The sequence below is a fragment of the Trachypithecus francoisi genome, unplaced genomic scaffold, assembly GCF_009764315.1.
Source record: "Trachypithecus francoisi isolate TF-2019V2 unplaced genomic scaffold, Tfra_2.0 Lachesis_group11, whole genome shotgun sequence".
Classification (NCBI taxonomy): domain Eukaryota; kingdom Metazoa; phylum Chordata; class Mammalia; order Primates; family Cercopithecidae; genus Trachypithecus; species Trachypithecus francoisi.
This window is the reverse complement of record NW_022681456.1, coordinates 55,687,166-55,702,787: the sequence shown is the minus strand read 5'-3', so window position 1 is coordinate 55,702,787 and position 15,622 is coordinate 55,687,166. Positions and strand designations below refer to the sequence as shown.

General features: G+C 36.3%; 1 protein-coding gene across 8 annotated transcripts in view; it reads left to right on the top strand.

The window, feature by feature from the left end:
- NAV3 (neuron navigator 3) overlaps nucleotides 1–15,622 on the top strand; it is a 931,619-nt gene that overhangs the window by 685,077 nt on the left and 230,920 nt on the right. The window lies entirely within an intron of this gene.

Below are 15,622 nucleotides of genomic sequence, written 5' to 3'. Positions count from 1 at the left end.
ACTTTCAACTACACCTCTTTATATTCCCTTTTCTATGCTTCTACTTCTGACCATCCCAAATTCCTCCCTCTTTCTGATTGAGCTCTCAGTCTCATAAGATGTGAAAAGAAAAAAAAAAAAAAGCCTTCTCTTACTGCTGTGTGGCAGACTCTAGACCAGTGCTCACCCATCAGAGATGTTTTGTGACCCCAGTCACTGCTTACTAAAATTGTTACTGAAATGCCAGAGATTTGGTCTAGGTCCTGCTGTGCACTACAGAGAAAGCCAGTTACTGAGAGAATGAGTATTGCCAGAGAAGAAGGCTTTAACTGGGTGCTGCAGCTGAGGAGAAGGAAGACCAGTCTCAAATCCAACTAAAATGAGGGGTTTATATGGCAAGGAAGAAACATAGCTATGTGTGGGAAAACAGGAACGAGGGAGGGATAAGGAAGAGGAGTTGGTCAACAGGAAGCAGGTGGTCAGTTAAGCAATCATGACAGATGAGGGGCCTGGCGTCTTATTGTCCAGATATAATTATCTGATAAGTTTCAGTTCCTTGACACTATTTGGGATGCCTGATGGTTGGTTTCCCAAGAAAAAAACTCAGATAAGACAACCGTAAGTTTCTCAAGTTTTAAGACTGGAGGGGTCAATTTCTATGTTTATTCAAAAGAAGCCATAAACATCAGTTCTATGGGACAATTGGGCTGGCTTGATTATGATTGTATTGATGATTTTATTTGCTTTGCAGTAAATGGAGAGCAGCCCAATTATAAGGACTTGCTAGAATAGATTTTCTCACAAATCTTCATATACTTTATAAATATTCATCTTTTAAATGTAATAAGTCATTTTCCTGAGCATATGTATTAAGAAATAATTTAACATATTTTATGATGACTGCAATGCTTTTTAAGTATTTAGAAGTATTAATCTGATTTTTCACTGATCTGTGTGGTCTTTGCCTAAGTTAGTTTAAATTTTTAGTTTGACAAAATAACTTTTGCTACCAGTGTTCAAGGTCCGATTTTTTAAAGGTGGTTGCATTCAAATGAATTTTTGGAATGAAGCTCTGAATGTATTGAGATGTAATTTTACTCCATGCTAAAAATTGAAAATGGGAAAACATCCACAGAACAGCATCGTGGAGTAGTACTTTGGGCTATGTGTAACAGCATTTTGGAAAATCTAATTTATGGTGATATTGTAAAAGAAATATGAGCCTCATTTCCTGAATTCTCCTTTATCTTGAAGTTTGACATTCCTAAAAGAGCAAGAGACTTTGATGCTGTAATATCTTACACAGGCCTCTGCCTCTTTAGTTACTGTTTTGAAATCTCACAAAAGCAGACCATGCAGGTGGCCTTATTAACTATCTGTGGAAATTTAAGGTAAGACAGAGGTTATAACATATTTTCATACTGTATTTCACTAACAGGATAAGTTATCACAGTAACCTGTCCCAAATGCAATTCAGATGATATTTCAGCCACCCGGTTACTAAAAAGAAACACATGTGGATGAAAGCTGTTTCTGACTTATTTATGGATTAGGCAATAACTGTTTTCAGTGAACTCTTAGCAAAAGGGGACCGTATTTTATGATATACTCTGCAGTGAGGACAGTTTTTGCAAAATGCCTTAAATATTTTTTAAGGACCACATACAGTTTTGAGGTACCAAAGATATATTTGCAGAAGTGGCTAAATAACTCTTTCTTAGTGCTAATAGCATGTTGGTTATCATTTTATAGCAGTTCACAAGGATCCTGCAGAAGTCTTTATACTAAAGGAAAAATTTAGTTTAAGGAGCTCTTTAAATCTTAATTCTGAATATATGGTTTCATTTCTATCCCAAGCAATCATAGGACATACAAAGAAATTTATTTCCATCTATCTCCATCTTAAAAACTCTTAGTAAATGTATTTAACTGTCTTTAAAGATTATTCTTTTGTCTAAAATTCCTTAGCATAAAACTTTAAAAAACACATTTAATTATAGTGTATTTTGGGTACTTTATTCCAAATTTTTCTCTCAAGCCATTTTCAGTGAATTTGAAAGGAAATAATTTCTGTCTTTTTAACATAATACTGTATGATAGGAGAGAAAATTGGGAGGTAAAAATTGCCCACTAAAACTCAAACCCAAGAAATTCCTTATTTTATACTCTGAGATTTGTTTCTTTATATTCCTCTATGTCTTCTTGTGAATGATGCTTTTAGAAAAAACGAATGTGATATCATAGTTAAGCACGCTTTTCTCTTTCTTTGGGAATCAAGAGTACTACGTGTCTCACTATATAGGGATTCTGAATACGGATTTCTTCTTTTGTGATATGTTTATTTGACTCTAAGACTGAGGGCAAATAGATAGGGCCAGAAACAAGGATGATTCTAAAATGATTTTCTATAAAATTTCTTAATATAGATAAGAGTTATAAATACATATATATTTATATATGAGTTATAAATATATAATATAATAAGAGTTATAAAAACCTATGTAATATGAAAGATTGCTCTTACATTCTATTTTGCCCTAATAAATATAGTTTATTCAACTACTTTTTTTTTTTTTAAGTACATCCATTTAAAAATTACTGTTTTCTACCTGGTTTTTAGGTTTTGATGAACCAGCCACTGTCTACTTGGGCAGAGTCAATGCATAACATATGGCTTAACATTAGAGCCTTGTGTTCTTTTCCACTGGTGATTTGAAAGTTCAAATGTGACTTTTCCACAAATAAATTGGCCCTCACCATGAGCCAAGAGATACATTAGACATGTGGCTAAGATAAAGTGATGTTCCTTTTCAAATCACCCACCATCTTATAGAGTACCTAGATATTTAAGCAGATCACTTAATAGACATGTTAAGTAATTGAACAAAGCACAAGTTGCTCAGTGATCAAAGTTAGAGGAAAGGGCACATATGAAGGGGCTGACAAAGGAAATGCCATTTCACATTCAGGAAACGGTAGTTATTTGGCTGGGGAGAAAGTTAAAGTAGAAATGGGTTCTGGGTATCTATTGCTGCTTTACAAAAGCATCCCACAATCTAACAGCACAAAACAACATAACCATTTTACGATGCTCATGGATTTTGTAAGCTAAGGAATCAGACAGGGCATAAAGAGGATGGCTTGTCCTTGCTCCACTATGTCCAGGACATGCAATGGAGAAGGATGGAATGGCAGGGATGTCACAAACTGGTGAGAGACAGTATATCTGTGGTTAGAGAATCCACTTTCAAGATGATTTCTTGACTCACAGGTCTAGCAGCTTAACTGAAATTCACACAGCCACTCCAGCATGACACCCTTAGTGGTATCATACTTCTCACATGGTAGTTCTAGTGGTTAAAACAGCCTCAAGCCCACTCAGACTCTAAGAGATGGGTGGATAGCACAAAGATCTTACCTCTCAATGGAAGGATGATCAATGAATTTATTGTATTCCTGTGTTAAAATTGTCATAGCATATAATGAGGGGGAAGAGTGGAGAAATAGGCAGAGGTCAGTTTGTGGAAGTTGTGAACTCTACGCCTAGAAGCTGGGACTTATTTCTAAATGTAAAGTAAAATTGCTTTGAGAAATTTTTATCAGAGGAAAAATAGGACTATTTATAATTTAGAAATATTGCCCTGGTGACAGGGTAGAGAAAAGATGTGCTTTGGGCAGGAGAATAGGGATGGACCCTGCTCTGGTGGCAAGAGAATACACATTTTAATGTTTGCAGATGTGAAAGTCAGACTGGAATAATGAATTCGGTTCCTGATTGGAAGTAAGGGTAAAAGACAATCATTATGCCTCTACTTTTATTGATGAATTGAAATATCATGTATTTCAGTAAGACAGAAAATATAATCCTATAGTGGAAACAGATGAGAGGAAGGGGACAGAAAGAAAAACATTTAGCTTTGGCCTTCCGAGGTTTAAGATTTTAATGGAACTTTGGTGACTAGTATGTGGCTCCGGAACCTAGGAGAGAAGCCAGAGCCAGAGTTACAGATCTGGGAACATTAGCTTAGCTATGTTTTATTGATTGAAACAATAGAAATGGAAGAAATAGCTCAGGAAAAGAGAATAAAGGTAGCGGAAAGAAAGGAGAGCTCGACACAAAACTCTGGGGACCACAAACAGTTAGAGGTGAAGTGAGCAAGCAAGGAGAATGAGAGAGTGTTCTTTTTGTTTTGCAGTGTACTGAGTTATGGTAACTTTTTGCTAAATTCATAAGTGTAAATTGTTTTTCTATCGAGAAGTACTTCGTCTTCTGAGACAGTTTGTTCTTGTCTTTCAAATTATTCCTGAAATTTAGATACAAATGAAATACAAAATTCTGGTTGAAATATTAAATAAACCATATTGAACATATATTCATCTAATCACTGCATCACACAACAAAACACTAAGTCCTGAATTTAAGACACTTTTGGATTCTGTGCAGTGTTGAGATTTATGTTTTGAAAGGCTCACCCTGTGTGTGCTGTTTTGGGAATGCTGGTTCTTTGGTGTCTTATTGGGAGAGTTTCTAATGATTTCTTACTGGGCTAAGTCCTGTGGGACTTACGTTGTTGACTTTGGCAAGCGAGAATAATGAATAATATCCATAAAATTTTTGAAGGAGAATAAGACTTAATTGTATTTGATTTCAAGAAATCACAGTCCCAAAGTAATTTTAAACTGGGAGACCAAGGGCCACAGTTAAAAGCTCAGCCATTGTCCTGAAAGAGCCATGCTTATGTGCTTTCAGGTAAGAATAATGTAACATCAACAGTGATAAGTGAGAACCAAGGGATGTGGTATTGAAAGACTTCCAAGTGCAGGTGTGCAGGGTAATAGCGGCTAAAATTCACACAGGATTCATTAGAATAGTTACAGAGCCTCCAGAGACTCTCAAGTATGCATTTTTTAAACCTGTTATAGCATGTATCTTTATCAGACACCCTTCTAAGTGATCTACGATTTGGTCCTCATAAAAACCTTCAGGGGCTGGGCACGGTGGCTCACGCCTGTAATCCCAGCACTTTGGGAGGCTGAGGCGGGCGGATCATGAGGTCAGGAGATCAAGACCATCCTGGCTAACACGGTGAAACCCTGTCTCTACTAAAAAAAAATACAAAAAAATTAGCTGGGCGTGGTGGCGGGCGCCTGTAGTCCCAGCTCCTTGGGCGGCTGAGGCAGGAGAATGGCATGAACCCGGGAGGCAGAGCTTGCAGTGAGCCAAGATAGCTCCACTGCACTCCAGCCTGGGCGACAGAGCGAGACTCTGTCTCAAACAAACAAACAAACAAACAACAACTAAAACAAACACACACACACACACACACAATCCTTTAAGTAGCTGTCATCCTCATTTAACAGATGAGAAACTAGGCACAAAGCAGCTGAGCTGAGATCTGGGTAGGGCAGCTGGCTGTAGATTCTTTGCTATTAACCAATGTATTAGATGTTTACTACTGGCATTTGAACATATTAATTCACAGAAGATAAATAATGTCATCTATCATTTCTTCACATCTGCAAAATGCTTTTGTTTATCTTTCCAAACTTGACTTTGATTTCCATTAAATATAAAATTACATTTTTTTTTTTTTTGAGACAGAGTCTCGTCTCACCCATGCAGTGGTGTGATCTCAGCTCCCTGCAACCTCCACCTCCTGGGTTCAAGCGATTCTCCTGCTTCAACCTCCAAAGTAGTTGGGATTACAGGTGCATGCCACCATGCCTGGCTAGTTTTTTGTATTTTTGGTAGAGACAGGGTTTCACGATGTTAGCCAAGATGGTCTCAATCTCCTGACCTCGTGATCCAGCCATCTAGGCCTCCCAAAGTGCTGGGATTACAGGCGTGAGCCACCACACCCAGACTATACTTTTTATGAATAATATTAGTTAGTATACATGGCTTTAGGGGTTATAATTCTCCAAATGAAACAGTAACCTCTGTACGCTTTAACCTTCCAAATTAGTCTTTGTAACACAGTGCCAGTACATCGGAGGTGGTCAATAAAAGTCTTTTCAATGATTCATTAATGGGACAATTGCATAAATGAATCTTCATGTTTGTGAGAATAAGGGGAACATTGAGCTAAGTTTGGTTTCTCAATAGCTATGTCTATGTGCCACTTTGAAAATCTTAGGAATGTGAAGCTGCTTTCTTATTTATTCATTAATTCAATATCCAAAAGTATTTATATACTTTGTTAGTGAATCGTTAGAATAAGATCAGATAGGCCTCTTCACTCTGTCAGCACTCTAACGGTGGGATTCACACCTGAATATCCATTTTCCCAATGTTTTCTATTTCTTCACTTTTTTTGTATTTAGACATAACATTGAATTGGAATTTTCTTTTCATACACTATACAAGGGATGTTCAGCTTCATTTTCCCACACTCTTTTTTTTTTTTTTGAGACGGAGTCTCACTCTGTCACCCAGGCTGGAGTGCAGCAGTGCGATCTCGGCTCACTGTAAGCTCTGCCTCCCAGGTTCATGCCATTCTCCTGCCTCAGCCTCCCGAGTAGTTGGGACTACGGGTGCCCACCACCACACCCAGCTAAGTTTTTCTATTTTTAGTAGAGACAGGGTTTCACCGTGTTAGCCAGGATGGTCTCGATCTCTTGACCTCATGATCCACCTGCCTCGGCCTCCCAAAGTGCTGAGATTACAGGTGTGAGCCACCGTGCCCGGCCTCCCACACTCTTTTCTATATAACTTTATTGTACACAGAACAACTCAAGTCAGAGGCCCAGGATTTGTCTTAGATTCTTCCCTTTCTTTCAATTCCTGTGTCCACTATTTTAACTTATTTTAATCATTTACTTCTATTTACTGTGCCTCTGACTTCATTCAGGCCTATATAAAATCCTGCCTGAATTTTAGCCATGATTTCCTATTTTATCTGTTTTCAGCCTTGTTAACATCTCCCAACCTCATTTCTTCCTCACTCTTACATATCTAAAGGAAAGGATCTATCTAATCTGAGAATTTCGTATTTCTTCTGCAATTAAATTTTCTTGGTAGTCTCCCACTGCAATCATAAGAAAGACCAAATTCCTTAGCAAATTGATAGGGCTCTCTAGGTTCTTACTTGGAAAAAAACTAGGTGTTAAAATATTATTTGTAGGGCTGGGCGCGGTGGCTCATGCCTGTAATCCCAGCACTTTGGGAGGCTAAGGCGGGTGGATCACTTGACGTCAGGAGTTTGAGACCAATCTGGCCAACATGGTAAAACTCTGTCTCTACTAAAAATACAAAAGTCATCCGGGTGTGGCGGCATACACCTGTAATCCAAGCTACTCGGGAGGCTGAGGCAGGAGAATTGCTTGAACATGGGAGGTGGAGGTTGTAGTGAGCTGAGATCGTGCCACTGCACTCCAGCCTGGGTGACAGAGCAAAACTCCATCTCTAATAATAATAATAATAATAACAATAATAATAATAATTGTAGAATGAATGAGAAAATTAAAAATATTTATAATTATCACAATAAATAAGCATAAGTTGAAACAATTCAAATATCAACTTCCTCAGCTGAGATTTTTTACAAGAAGCTTGATATTATCCAAAGAGATAAAATTCATACATTATATGAGGTTAAGGTATTATGTTTTGGTGATTTATAGAATTCTGTATGTGCATTATGTTGAAGCAAATTTGATTCTTGAGGTGAAAACTAAACTAAGGTATGAGGTCATATATACATATATATGACCACATTTTGCATGAAAGTCTGCTATTAAAATAACTACAACATAAATAGAATAGTCTACAAAAATCTTACATGAAATTATTAACATTTTCTTAACTGTATTGATGAAGGCATGGAAAAGAGATACAAATACATTTTAACTCTCATTCTAATTCTTGTTGAAAAATAAGGGCTGTTTGAATCCTTTGCAAGGATTATAAGGCTACCGTAGAAATTAGTAGGAAAAACAGTTCCATGATTGATTAGTGATGTCTGTAATGGATGTGGGAATGGCCAATTATAAATTATGTTTCACATTTATTAGCCGTGAATAAAATGTTGCTAAAAGTTTTAAATGATATTTGCTTGTAAGACTATGAGAATAGTTGCTTAAGTACTATAATTATTTTAACCTTTAAAATTGTTTTATTTACTCTTGATTTCTATGTAAAGTGGATTGAAGTTGTTTAATATTATTTCTCGAATGTCAAATGGTATATTTTGAAATTAGATTTGTTTGATACTTGCAGAGATGATATTCTGTACACAGATTCTACAATATCTTGGAAATCTTCACAAATCTATGGAGCAATAAAAACACTTCGACTGATAATTTATACAGACAATATGGTACAAGAGAACAGAGTACAACTTACGGAATGTTAACAAATTTAAGTTCAAATTTCAGCACTTTAATTTACAAAATGTGTAAAATGCACGAGTTAATCTAAAGACTTAATTTTTCATATTTGTCAGTTGGTTGTATAGTAGAACCTTTGCAGGACTGCTGTGAGGATTGAATAAGATAAACAATAATTGCTGCCAGTTAATAAGGATGTAATAATGACTAGTGTCTGTCTGTTCCCTCCTTTAACATCTGATAATTCCATTCTTGGAACAAATTCCCTTGCTTAGAAGGTAGGGATATAACATGCCATCGTTTGAAAATATCACCCAGCAAATGTCAATGAATTATTTCGTTATTGAACATATACCAGCCCCATGATAGAGAATAAGAACGCAAAAATGAACATAATTCCTACCCCAGAGAACAACACAGTCTGTTTAGGAGACAGATACTTAAATGATTAGTTACTGCACCATCAAGATACAATATTCAAGACATGTCAAGGAGATATTCAGAAAGGGGATTCTGAAGTTTAGGATTGAGATTGGGGTTTGAAATATACAATTACTATAAAAGAAGGAAGGAGTATATTATATCTGGGATTTTAACTTTTAGAATATTTATGGTAACAGCATGAAATTTTGTGGGTGGTGACAGTGAGTAAACCTGCATTTGGGAAGCAGAAGTAATAGCTGGAGATGAGGCTGTTGTGTCAGGAATGCTAAAATGATGAAGTCTGTAAGAAGGGGGCTGCTGACATCTGGAGAAGAGGCATGGCTTGGGATTTTGGAATATGCTGTTTGACTTTAGAAACTGTGAGTGTTCTCCTTCCAAGGAGACATCTGTGGATATTCTGTAGTGCACAGTATCTCCAATTTTATTATGCATAGGAATAACCTGCGGATTCTGTTTAAATGAAGATTCAAATCAGTAAGTCTGAGATGGGATCTGAGGTTTTATATTTCTAACAAGCCCCAGGTGATGTCAGTGTTGTTGGTCTACAGACCACATTTTGAGTAGTGAGGCTCTAGTGGTTAGTAAAAATGGGTAACCACAGATTCGGCCCTGTTTACCTTAAGAAGCTTTTTTTTCCTTATAATAAATGGATTTCATAATTCCACATGAGGATTTACACTGAAGCTGAAATAGGAAGCTCTGGCAGTTTGGATCCTGCTGTGTTTTGATCACCAGATGAATTCCATACTTTAAAAATAGTTGACTGTGTATAGTTTTCTCTTCTTCCCTTCCATGTTTGGGAAAAATAAAAAGCAGCTCCTTGATATTCCAGTTTACTAGAAAGATGATCACATACTTCCTTTAGTAGGATCTACAGGGAGCCTCAAAATATTTACTTCTTTTGTGCTTCTGTTTCTGACATCTTTTGCCCACCTATGAAGCTAGTAGGAGTCTAATCATACAGGATTTCAGAAAAAAAAATGCACTCTTCAATTCAGACATCTAAAAGCCCTTAGTTTACTGCTTTTCTGACTCAGTTTATTTTCCTCCATTGCCTGAGAGCTGTGTCTACATGTCACCTGTGTCTGTTTTACTAGGACTCGGCAAGTTGGCTGTGCTTACTCACCTGGCTTGTTACTAGTATGTTATAAACTTGAAGCCTGGGAAATGGTATTACAAGCACTGTGGAGAATAAAATGTTTTTCTGCTGTCCAGGGAGGCATAGACAATAATGTCAAGAAAAATAAAGGAGCTATTGAGAAAGATTTTGAGTTAGATCAAACAAGTAATGAGAGAAATGGGGAGAGGTTGATTATGTGAAAATTTGATAGAAAAATAATGAGAGAAAAGTAGAGGCATATTGAAACAGAAGATATGATATTTCTGTCCACCCTAGATTACCAGTGATTTTTAAGGTTACAGTAATAGCTTATTTTTTTAGACAACATTGCAAACTCAACTAAGTCTCCTTTACTCTCTTTTTGACTTCTTTTCAGATGAAAAGACAAAAACAGGGAGAGGCAACAGACATTTAAGTGTAGTTACTAAGGACATAAAAACAGGATGACAGCAATACTATAATTAGAACCAGCAATTAACAAATGTCTCACTAGCTTACACATAAATACACGTGTTTACGGTGCCTTTACCTTTGCACGATATTTCATAAACATTAGGTATTAGGCCAAACCAAACACTTTGCCCATTGGGTTTCCTGTGGAAGCTAAAGAGCTAGCTAAAACCAACCAACCAGCCAACCAAACAAACAAACAAACAAAAATAAATTGTTCTTCCAAGGAGTCCAAGGAGTCCATGCTTCTTGATCTATAAACATCTGAGAGTGGCAGACACTTAATGTAGCAACAGGCCATTGACTTTTGACTAGGTGCCTCTTAGAAATGCCGTTGGTACAATGTAGTCTGTTAGTAGCTGAGATCATGAAAAATAAAGGACAAAAATCATGAAATTGATAAGACCAATGGGTTAATTGGTGAAATAATATTTATTCTCTATACTGGAAAATAGATCCATGGAATAGTGAAGTTGCCTTATAAATAAATCAAACATAAACAATTTTTTATATACTAAGCATTTGTGGCAGTTATACTTGGCAGATAAATTACTTTCGAGAGGATAATAAGAATAGTTCTTATTCTGCTTTTTAAAAACATACTGAATTCCATTTAAATTTCTCATGGATCCATCAATCTGACTTAACCATTATCACCTCACAATTTACCTTTTTTAAAATTCATATCCAACCATTCCAAGCTCCTAATTCCACTATTGACTATTTCAAACCAGCTATTCACCTCATTTTGTTAAAATATTAAATATATATCTGTGAAAGATAGAGTTTATTTTTTTAATATACTTACAATATTATTCAAACACCAGGGGTTTAGTCTAGGTCCTGCTCTCTGTTGCACAGTAAGCCAGTCACTAAAATAACAAGAATTTCCAAGGGAGAAGACTTGACTCAGTTGCTGCAGCTGACAAGAATGGGAGATCAGTCTCAAATTCACCTCCCCAATCAACTAAAACTGGGGGTTTATGTAGTGGGGAAGTAACAGTGGCTACATGTGGAAAAGCAGGAATTAGGGAAAGGTAAGGAAGAAAAGTTGGTCAACAGGAAATAGGTCATCTGTTAGGAAAACAGGAATTAGCAATGAGTAAGAAAGTAATCATGACAAACAGGGGCCTGGCATCTCATTGTCTAGATGTGGTGATCTGGTAAGTTTCAGTTTCTTAATACTATCTGAGAGGCCTAATGGTCAGTTTCCTGAGAAAAGGAACTCAGATAAAACAAATGTAAGTGGCTCAAATTTTAAAACTGTGAAGATCAATTTCTATGTTTATTCAAAAGAAATGATAACATCAGTTTTATGGGACATTTAGGCCAGTTTCAACAATTCAAAATAATTATAACACTTAAAAAATTAATATTAATTACTTAGTTTCATTTAACATCCTAGTGTTAAAATTTTCTCAATTTTCTCATAAAGTTGAACAGTTGTTTGAGTCAGAATTCAAATAAGCTTCTGTACATTACAATTGGTTTTAAGTTCTTATAAGACTCTATAAGTTTTCTCTTCATAACTTTTCTTGCAATTTATTTGTTAAAGAAATTGGGTCATTTGTCCTATTGAGTGCTCCACTGTCTGTGTTTTTATTATTGTATTTCTGTAATATAGATCTTTGAAAATTTGTCTCTATTAATTGTGTTAATAATACACTTCCTGTTACAACACTTATGGTGCTGGTTTGGTGACATGTGACATACTATGTTTTCAAAATGTATTAGTTTTATTATTTCTTTATTTAATTTTTTATTTTTTCCAAGCAGAGTCTCACTCTGTCGGCCAGGCTGAAGGGCAATGGTGCTATCTAGGCTCACTGCAACCTCCGCCTCCTGGATTCAAGCAATTCTCCTGCCTCAGCCTCCAAAGTAGCTGGGATTACAGGCTCCACCAGGCCCAGCTAATTTTTGTATTTTTAGTAGAGATGGGGTTTCACCATGTTGGCCAGGCTGGTCTCAAACTCCTGACCTCATGATCCGCCTGCCTCAGACTACCAAAGTGCTGGGATTACCGATGTGAGCCACTGTGCCCCGCCTAGTTTTATTTTTTAAGAGACAAGAGTAGGCAAATTTCCTATATCTATGATAGTACTGGTACATTTGATGAAGAGATTGCCTTGAAGAAATCTCATTATGTTTATAAATTTAAATTAGTAAAGTTAAATTTTTTCATTACATGAAAGGGTACAAAGCACAGTTATGAAAGCTTAGAGATTTAATATGTGTCTAGAAGGTGATAAAATGTTGCATAGACTTGGTGTAATTTAAGGTGATACTTGAAAAATGTTTAGAATTTGGTATAATAGACACAGGTAGGGAGTATTCCCATAGGAGTTATAGCATGAGTAAAGGCACAGAAAAATAGAAAAGTACAAGTGAGATAAAAACTCCTCTTGTCTTTTATCCTGTGACAAAGATAGTAGAACATAAACATAGAAACATAAGAATATTTTATAAGGCTGGGTGCAGTGTCTCACACCTGTAATCCCAGGACTTTGGGAGGCCGAGGTGAGCAGATCAAGAGGTCAGGAGTTTGAGACCATCTTGGCCAACATGGTGAAACACTGCCTCTATTAAAAATGCAAAAAGTAGCCAGGCGTGGTGGTGGGTGCCTGTAATCCCAGCTACTTGGGAGGCTGAGGCAAGAGAATTGCTTGAACCCAGGAGGTGGAGGTTGCAGTGAGCCGAGATTGTGCCACTGCACTCCAGCCTGGGTGACAGAGCAAGACTCCATCTCAAAAAAAGAAATGATTATTTTTTAGAAGATCTTGAATATCAAAATTTACTTTGAATCTTCACTAATTAGCTGCATGTTTTAGAAAATTTATTGTATGTCTTTGACCTTTGCTTCCTTCACCTATAATTTCACTTCTCTATTTGAGACAAACAATAATATCAAGACACAAGCCTAGATATTCATTTCAATTCAAATATTTGATTCTGAAGTATGAATTAGATTAGCAATACAACATTTGAATTTCTCTAGGTCAGAGGTATCGTGGGACATATTCAAGACTTGAGTTAGAGTGATAAACATCAGAATTGATGGAAAACACAGGTACAGATGGAATTGTAGATATTGAATTAGTATGACTAGGTATTGATTTCTCCTCTGTAATAATTGAAAGGGAAATGGAAAGAGTCAGCTGTTGAGATTTTCAGCCTACATTACTAAGAAAACTGTGGTCCTGTGGATAGAAATAAAGAAATTTTAGGAAGGAGTTTATTGAGAGCTGGGGAATAAAAGAAGGAGAATGGAGAGTTTGATGTGATGAGTTTGAAGCGCATGCAAATGGACGGGTCTTTCAGTTGGTACTGATGGATGGGAATATGAACAGAGGTTAATTTTAGGAGTAGAATTTTAGTTTAAATCTTAGTATAAAGTGAATTACTAAGTAAACAATGCATAAAAATATTTGAGGAAAGAGGACATACTCTTGAAGGAAAAATAGCATACCTTTAAGAGGTGGGGAAACAAGGACCCCAAAAAGAAAAGAGAAAATGGGACAAAAATGATGGTGAATTAATTGGGTCAGCTTACTGGAATGCCAGTCTATGAACAGGAGAGGCTCAAAAAGGAGCAGGGACCAACATGGTTAAATACAAAGACTTTAGAACACAGTGAACATTGAAGAAAACACTTCAAGATAACAGCTTCACCAGTGCAAGAAAGCAGGCCAGAAGCTACCTATTAAGGGATTACAGTGAGAGGGTTTGGTGTAAGAATTCAGGTTCAAAGTAGAGTCTTCTTATATAATAAATCGGGAAACACACATGGACCATAAAATGAAATTGATTTTGGCCAAATCATTCAAACTTTATGGACTTTGTTGTTGTTTCTTCAGTTCTATGCTAAGAATTATATTATGGCACTTCTTTAAAATAATGAGGTGGGGGGACCAATAAGGTGGCTTCAACTCACTAAAAGAAAATATATTGTTTCATTGTTATCTATTTTGCTAATAGGTGTGTTCAATTTAGAGAAAGTAGGGTAGACATAGTGGTAAACAGATAGTTCTCTTACTCTTGAATTGACAAGTAGACTGAGAAGTTCACAAAAGGTTTTTCCTCACTTTGCATGTTTTTATTCTTTAATTTTCAAAATGCTATTTCACTGAATTGAGACAGTTTGGTTTTTATTTCTGAATTACTTTCTGATAGTATTATTACTGAGGTAGTTTAGCCAGTTGTAGCCAGTTGTTTTGGTGCTCAGTGTAGTTAGAATACAGATTGTGTTATACACAAATAACAATTTATCACATGCCGAATGTGCTCTGTGAATCTGAAAGCTCCCTCTATATGAGGATATATTTCCCTCAAGCCAGGCAATTTTAAGGACCTGCAAACTCCCACCACAGCCTAGCTCGGTGTAGTAAAAGTTATCTTAGTAAACACATCATCATCCTAAGTAATCCTTTCCTTGACTAAAATACCCCCTACTTGGCAGAGAAGCAATTGGATCAACTGCAGCAGGGCTCCAAGTGATCCCACCCTGATTCCAACACCCCCATGTTGTTCTTGTTTCCTTGGAGGCCTTGAAAACTGTGCATGCACAGCAACTGGGTTCATGTAGAGCCATCCCAATTCATCTGAGAAGTGATTCTCCACTTGGGCATCAACCCATGACCATCACAGGCTATGTGAGCATGTCCTGGGTTTATCGGGTCTAACTATATCTTTCAGAACACTGATTCCAGAACTCGTAGGTAACTGAGAGATCAGTTGAAGTTAATGTGTAAATGTGCATTTTATTTATAAAGTATTGCTTTTCAAAATATGGCTTAAATCATGCTTTCTTGTGTGCCTTTGAACAAATATTTTGATTTAAAAAATCATTGAGAAATGTAATTACAGAATGCCCAGAAGTTGTCATGAGTATTTGTTAAGTTGGTTTATGAAGAACTTAAGCCCACTTTAATTTCTGTTTGTGTATCGATCTTCCCTGAGACAAAACATCTTTTATTGTTTACTCCCTTGAAAATAATCTAGTCCTAGAGGCCAGCAATAACTTATTAGACAGAGACCAGATTATTTAATCAGTTGACTTTCAAAATAATATTTAGATTGAAAAAAGCAAATTAGAAGAGTTTACAAAAGGAACTAATGATTGTCATCCCACACTCTTCTTTTTCATTTTAAACTTTTTAAGAAAGTGATCTTTCATCATGTCAGCAAAACTTTAGTTTCCCTGAATTTCACAGTCGTTTACAAGGTTGAATATTTTATATGATGAAATAGTACTATTTTAAAAATATTAATAATATTACACGGCCAAAACTGTAAAGTCAGTGA